Genomic DNA, 7,173 nt, shown 5'->3' on the forward strand with positions numbered 1-7,173 from the left:
CGAGCTGTATCCGCTGTACGGTTTGGAGAGACTGTGAGTAAGACACCGCAATAGTTGAGTGAATCTGTAACAAAGGCAGAAGGCTTTGACTTTTTTGACCTTTGCAATGTTCTTTTCATGTTAGACTGCTTTTCTTGACTAATTGCCTCATCGGTGTCAATAGGAACCCCTTTCGGGCTAATTATTGTCATAAAGGTGTCTTTCATTAAAGGGAAACAGGTGGATGTCATCAAAAGAAACAGCTTTGTAACCTTTTCTGCATAACAGTGAAAAATAAGAACCCAGAACGGAGCCTTGTGGCGCTCCACGTGGAACATTCAACACGTCAATGTCAAGCTGAGTGAAGTCGTCGTCCTAAACCTCCACACTGCTCGCACACCATTTAAAACCGATGCTACACTTGGGGGCTCCTTTTTCAACCCGACACCACAACTCGCACATGGGATTCATTCCACAATCTCCAAATCTTAATTGCATAGTGTGACACAGAGTCAATAGTTTTTTCACTAAGTTGGGAGCGAGAACGAGTTGCTTTGTTTCGTTTAGACAGTGTCTCTGGGTTCAACGTTGTTAAAAGTTTCCTATATTAATTGGATATGATAGATGTCGGTTTATCTCGGCATCCACAACTCCACAAAGCAGAGTGTCAACGCACACAAACAAACGATGCTCCTGTGAGAGGGTTGTGCTCCATGGGACATACATGATATATGCGAGCGAGTTGTCAGACAACAGACCCACTCTAATTAATTTTAACTGATTTACTTGCAACAAACACACTCGCACAGGATGCTGACGGCCTTTATGAGTGATGGAAAAACCTCAGCTGTGGTCTCAACCAGCTGTTTCAAATCACTTGGATCGCACTGTTCATTAATGGAAAACAAAGATAAAATATTCATGAACTTAATAACGCTTGCTCATAATAAGCCATAATTAAATTTGCCATCTTGCTTGTGTAAACCTCAGCCACTGCAAGGATACATTTGTGGTTCACAACTGAAGACCTCACATCATGTTGAGAGTCCGAGTGATTTAACAGTAAAGGAAGCTGGCGCAGGCAGCTAAGTGTCCGGGATGCACGCCGCTGTGAGTCTTGTCTGTATCATAAATATCACGCTGTTGTAAAATCAGTCGTAAATAGGACAATTTGTTTGCGCACCTCAAATGCATAACAATGGATTTATTACGGGAGCCGTCTACGGCAGATAAAGATGACAAATAACATTATCCAAAACGACAAAGACAGTGAGGCAGAGCTGTGAAAGACGGCACCGACCTGCCTTTGACAAATGGCGGCGGCGCAAAGGGAAATGTCAGAAATGATGACAAACAAAGCGCAGTGCGCATCAGGCGCTTAGGGAAATGATGGCAAAGGCAAGGAGAGGGGAATAATGGAATTGTCAGGAGCTCACATCATTGATTTAATGCATGCGGTTGCGTTTGCCTCATTCAAAGGGCGAGAGGCAATCACTACACGGCCTGGTCATGACTGAGAGTTGATGCGAACGAAGAGCTTCACCGGCAAAAGGACACAAAAGCAGTCGGCGATACGCTGGGTTGGGTTGATTTTGTGCCCCATCTGTTCGTCCTGTGAGTAGGATTTTTTCTTTTTAATCTTTAATTGAATATGCTGTTTTATCCCGAGTCTCTTACATTTTAATTATACCCCCCTCCTTAATTTTTCTATAAGCGCCATAGCGAAAAATGTCCTTTAAGCTGCCGCCATCGGAGCCATGAATGTGCTCTGCATAGGCTGCCAAAATAAAAGCAGCCCAGAGGGAACCGGCACTGTGCATTTATTAGGTGAACGCGCTATAAAAAGCACATTAACTCTTTCGCCACCTTTTGCTTTCCGCACACCAGCTTCCGTGTGGATGCCACACCTGTGTATTTTACCTGTGTTTTTCCTGCTTTATTACTCGTTGTGTCATGCAAAGCGCGGTCACGTCCTGCACACCGGCGACGGCTGCAGCCCCCCGGCGCTCGGCCGTGAATTGGCCGGTACCCGGCGCAGAGCACCACGCGTCCGTGAGATCAATGGCGGCCTGAGTGGAGCGGTTAAGAGCACAGACTGAAGAGCTTCTGTCCGGTCTCCACATCCACTCGCTGCCACCGGAGAAGTGTTCTTGAATTCCCCCGGGCACGGCTTTTTATTTTTTATTTTAAATCTGAGTGGAAGTGAAAGGGCTGAGGATCCAAAGACGTGTGTCCACAGTTTTCTGCCTGCCTTTTTCTAGCGGGCAGAAAAAGCTGAGAGGTTTTAGTGTGAAAGCATCGTTGTGTCCTCGTTTTTGGTTGGTACGGGACACGAGGTCAAGTCACCCTTTCCCGAGGTGTGTTCAGGCTTTTCTAGGAGAAAAAACAACACTGCCTGTTCACTCCTGTTCTGATGTGTGTTCTTGAACCAGAACTGTGGACACTGGACATTGTCCTCCAGAGAAGATTTGACCCATCGGTCGTTTCAGCCAGTGCGACCAAAAACGAGATATGTTTTAAGCTCATGTGACAAAGCCCTCTGGCAGCCATGGCGATTCTGACCGGGGCAAAGGAAGAGGTCACGTGACGTTTTCCGAGGTTGACAACGTCTGAAGGGGGGAGGTTGCGGGAAGGGGGGGGGGGGGGGCGGGGGGATCATGGTTATTTAGAGGTCAAATTATAACCATGCCATTGACGATCTGCTGCATTGGACTTGGACCCTGGTGTTTCATGTTGCATGACTGTACTATTCTGTAATCACCAGTGTGTGTGTGTAGTTCATTCATTTTCATTTTCACTGCCCAATCTCACTCAATTCAAAGTGCACACCCGGATTGCAGAACCTTCACGACAAAAGGGATTTCATCGTGTCGCGGTTTGTCTTTCGTCCTGCAATTTTGTCGCACACCCTCATCATTTTGCAAGATCTTGTCCCAAAAAAAAAAAATTAGTAAATTACAGACTGAACAAAGAATTTTCAGCTGCCGGTGAATGAGGAGCGCGCCTTGTTGCTTTTGACAAATTTCTGATTGGCCTGATTGAGAGGCTAATGTGAGCTCTAAAGGCCCCTCTGATTGTGATGTACAGAGGCACGATAAAGCTTTAGAATAATGTATCAGAACACGCGTGTTTACTGCAGCGCTCTCGATCACGCTCTGGTAACGGGGTTTCTTCGCATTAAAATTCGCATTAATGTACTCGATTCTTGCAACACCATCGACCTTCCTCGCGTGCCTCTGCCCTCACTGCTCCGGTTCCGGTCACAAAGTCTTGTTTCCCCTGATATGCGCCCGTCGCCTTATCTCAGCTCCTCGTCCAAAGCTTCCCTCCCCTCCCGACTCTCCCACTCTCTTCCTCACCCACGTCTTTTTTTTTTGTTCTTTTTGTTGTTGTCGAGTATTTTATCTTCACTTCCCGCCTCGGCATCCATCACTTCAGCGTCGCTACCCACTGTACAGCTCCCCTCGACAGACAGACACCCCTGCTTGTCTTCGGGCTTGCCAATTAGAAATGCATCTACGTGTTCATCTCCCGCCGCGGTGTGTACTTCCCTTTGGTAAATACCGATAAGGCGACTCCCTTCCTTCCTGTAATCGCCCCGCTCTGCTGCAGCGTAAACACCGTCCTTCAGATGTGAGGAATGTAAAAGCTACAATGGGCTCTCCAAAATCCCCCAGTGCAGTTTATCTGAAGGCATGAGTCGACGTGCGACGCCGCTGTCGCTGATCCCGCGGAGTGTGTTTGCGCGTTTGAAAAAGGCGAGACGTGTGATCTTCAACCCAGCAAAAAAAAAGAGAAAATGAGTTTAGTTGAACATGTCGCAGAGAGGAGCTGTCCATTGGAAGCCGTTATTTACTCCTGAACAAAATGTCCAATATTAAATAATGAATAATATCAGGATATTAATGGAGAACTTTCTTCTTCTTTCCCTTTGCTTGTTAAAGAGGTCTTCGAAAAACAAATTTGCTGAAACTGTCATTTCTCATCTGATTTTATTACTTTTTCTTGACAACAATAAGATACGAGATCCTGAACAAAATAAGGAAATGAAGTTTAACGGACTTTTTTTTTGGTTGGGACTCATCAAAATCTAAAATTAGGTTTTCATCGGACTAAAGTATCTGAGTCATAAATCAGCGGGGCCCGTCGGAAAAAAGACGTCTCCGCTGGCGGCCATGTTAATTAAATGTGCCGCGCTAAGGTATCAAATGGCATCTCATCCTTGGTGAGCAAAGATCGAGTGGCCGATGAGGCTTGTTATCACAGATCGCCGCTCAGTGACAATTTCGGGTCCCAACTTTGTAATGCAGGGTCAATCGGTGATGGATGAATGAAAAACGCACAAAAGGATCAGACAACAAGTATGTCCTCACCCAAGTACAACACAAATGCATTCTGCCTCTTCCCTTGATTGTGTTGGTTTACTGCCTTTTATTGTTGTTATTGGCATAATTCATCACCTTAAGGTCCAAAAACTGACAGCAGGATGTTCATCTCAAAAATCTGTGGACACACAAAATACCAAATGAAATGTTAGAAATGTCCAGAGTGCTCCCCACCTGGTCAATTATTTTTAAATGTTTTATTAATTTGTTGTTTTATTTGAGATGCTGCTACCTGATGCCACAATATCAACCTTTACCTTGTTACAGCCCCTGCAAGTTGCTCCAAGTTTAATCAATTCTTGTTCACTTATTGTCTTTGCTTGGCTTCGGCGTCGGTTTACTTCATTAATCACTAATAAAATCCTGTATTTAATTTAAATGTGGGTTGCAGAGCAGCTGATGCCCACTCAAGGTCAACGTGCATGTATTGATATTCTAGATATTAATGTGCACCACTAACAGCATACTTTGGTAAACAACACCAATTTCAAGAAAAAATGATTAAAAAAGGTGTTTGGAGACCCGAAGGCAACAGTAAATTTAAAACATCTCTTTAATGATAATGATCTCAATGATCTGCTCTTTTCCTCTTAGAATGTTGTTCCATATCACTATTGTGGTTTCAGAACATTTCAACACACAAAGCCACCCTTCTCAAGGTGCAAAAAATTGCCTTTGGCCCCTCAGGCAGGCAAATGTTGTGTTTCCCTTCCGGTACACATGAAACATTATGTCATATTGTTTTATTCATCATTTTTTTTACGCTGCTGCGTTCCAAACATCAGATTGGAATTTTGCCAGTTGAAATTTCCATCTCACAAACTTTTTTTAACATCTCAGCAAGTAAACTTTGTGCCAAGAAAATAACTCTCTGATCGAAGCTCCCTCACCTTGACCTAATGATACTTCTTCATTAGCCGCCGAGAAACCGGGCGCAGCTTTTCTTTATCAAACCATTTTCTTTATCAAACCATTTATCGCGTGTTAACGGGCGACCTGGACGGCGCCCTTTTGAAGTTAATTCTGTTTTAGCCTCAGTCTTTTCGTGTGTATCCGACTGTCGGCTGATGTTTACACAGACGCTGTAGTTGATTTTAGCAAACTAATCGTCTCGAATGCTAACAGTTTGGAGATCCCGCTAATCACATAATTCCATAACTCCCTGTTTGTTTTTCCGTTAAAAGCCCAGAAAAAAAAAATCCATCAATCTAAGCACATGAGCAATCAAGGCATCCCGACTCAGATAAGTGATTTAACATTTATGGACTTCTTTTTCACAGGAAGTTATTTCACCTACGCGTATCGGAGCAAAAGGGTAGGAGAGGCCCTCATTAAATGATTATGTGTGAGTTGTTTGGCAACACTGAATAATTCATGCTCATTTGATTGCCGTGTATGAAGGATTTATTGAGAGGTGGCGCGTCGAGGGAGGAGATGCCGCTCTGCGTTGCTGAAGTTCAAATTCCAAAAGGTAGAGAAGTATTTACTTGCAGCCCATTAAACGCTCACTGAACCGCGCGGCACTCACTCTCCTCATGATCGGTGAATGTTTCGCGTCACACATCTGTGCCACATACTTTCTCTGGGTCCGTCCCGTCGTTCCGTCGCTCCCTCCCGCCGGTCTTTGAACTGGTCTGAAGTCAGCGCCGGTCCTCGCCGCCCCGATCCCTATCAGCGGAGCATGACCGGCGTCTCCTAGCAACAGCATTAGATACTGTTTCAATTGCATCCCTCTAAAAAGAACAAAAGAAGCATTAGCTTTTGAAAAATGAAGCCCCTCCTCTTCGAGGGATTCATCTTCTGCTCCGAGGAGAGCTCATCCTCCACGCGCGCAAACATTTGTTCCTCTCGATGGGATTCCCCGGTGGCCGTGCTAGCTGCGTCCCCCGCGGCGAGGCATCAAAAAGGGCATATGAAGAGGCACCACCTGCCTTCGACTGACAAAAAGACTGTGCAAAGGACAGCTCGCCCTCTCCTCAGCCGCTATAGCAGCGGTGGGAGGGTGGTGGGGGGGGGGGGAGACCCGGAAGCCCGGCGCACCTGGCGGAGCGGGTCAGCGGACATCTGGCAATTACGATTAGCGGCGAGGAGCTAATGGAGATCTTTATTTCGTCGACCCGCTGGCTTCGTCCGCCGCCGCGGCCCCTGTGGAGACAGCTCATCAGCTCGGACGGGGGGGGGGGGGGGGCGACCCTCTCATCCATTAGTTTCTCAGCGTGGGGGTTACGACCATAATCCGGTCATAAAAACCGGAGGGGCTTAGTGAGAAGAGAAGGGAGGCCTTTAGACGAGGGGCTCTCCTGCAGAGGAACATGCGGTACGGGACTCGGATTTCTATCGAGAATCAACTTCATGGGTGGTAGCGGAGGCTTAATGGGTCAAACACGGGACTCGCCTCGAGGAGACCGTTGTTCTCGTCCCATGTTTAAACCAAACTATGACCTTTTCCTACTCCCCAAGGGTTTGTAGAGGCACTGTGCAAGGTGGCGTATTGTGAGATTGTGTTGAGGATACGGAACAAGAGATGCAGAGGTGACTTAAAAGCATGCAATCATATTTGCAGATGACACCTTGGAAGCTGCGCGTAACAGCCGAAGATGTTGGTGCATGAAATCCTCAGTTGTTTAGTGGGCGGCTTTAGACATATTCCCTTTTCAAATGGAGAAGACCCATCAGCCTCCTGTTGAAACAGCAGTCACATCAGAAAGTAGCTGCACTTTTGCATCTTTCTCCCAGTCGGCTGTGTGAACTTCAAAATAAAGCTGCCACAAAAAAAAAAAAAAGAGTAAAAGGCCGATTCATCACCCCG

The 7,173-nt window shown here is 46.1% G+C and overlaps 1 long non-coding RNA gene across 1 annotated transcript; it reads right to left on the minus strand.

Annotated features, from left to right (window-relative positions):
- Positions 1 to 4,390: 4,390 nt before the first annotated feature.
- Positions 4,391 to 6,097, minus strand: LOC144406106 (uncharacterized). Its single transcript, XR_013467283.1, has 2 exons — positions 5,942 to 6,097; positions 4,391 to 4,482 (listed from the first exon to the last, which is right to left on the minus strand). It is a non-coding gene; the product is annotated as an uncharacterized LOC144406106 (long non-coding RNA).
- Between the last annotated feature and the right edge of the window lie 1,076 nt (positions 6,098 to 7,173).

The sequence above is a fragment of the Gasterosteus aculeatus genome, chromosome 4 (genome assembly GCF_964276395.1).
Source record: "Gasterosteus aculeatus chromosome 4, fGasAcu3.hap1.1, whole genome shotgun sequence".
NCBI classification, from domain to species: domain Eukaryota; kingdom Metazoa; phylum Chordata; class Actinopteri; order Perciformes; family Gasterosteidae; genus Gasterosteus; species Gasterosteus aculeatus.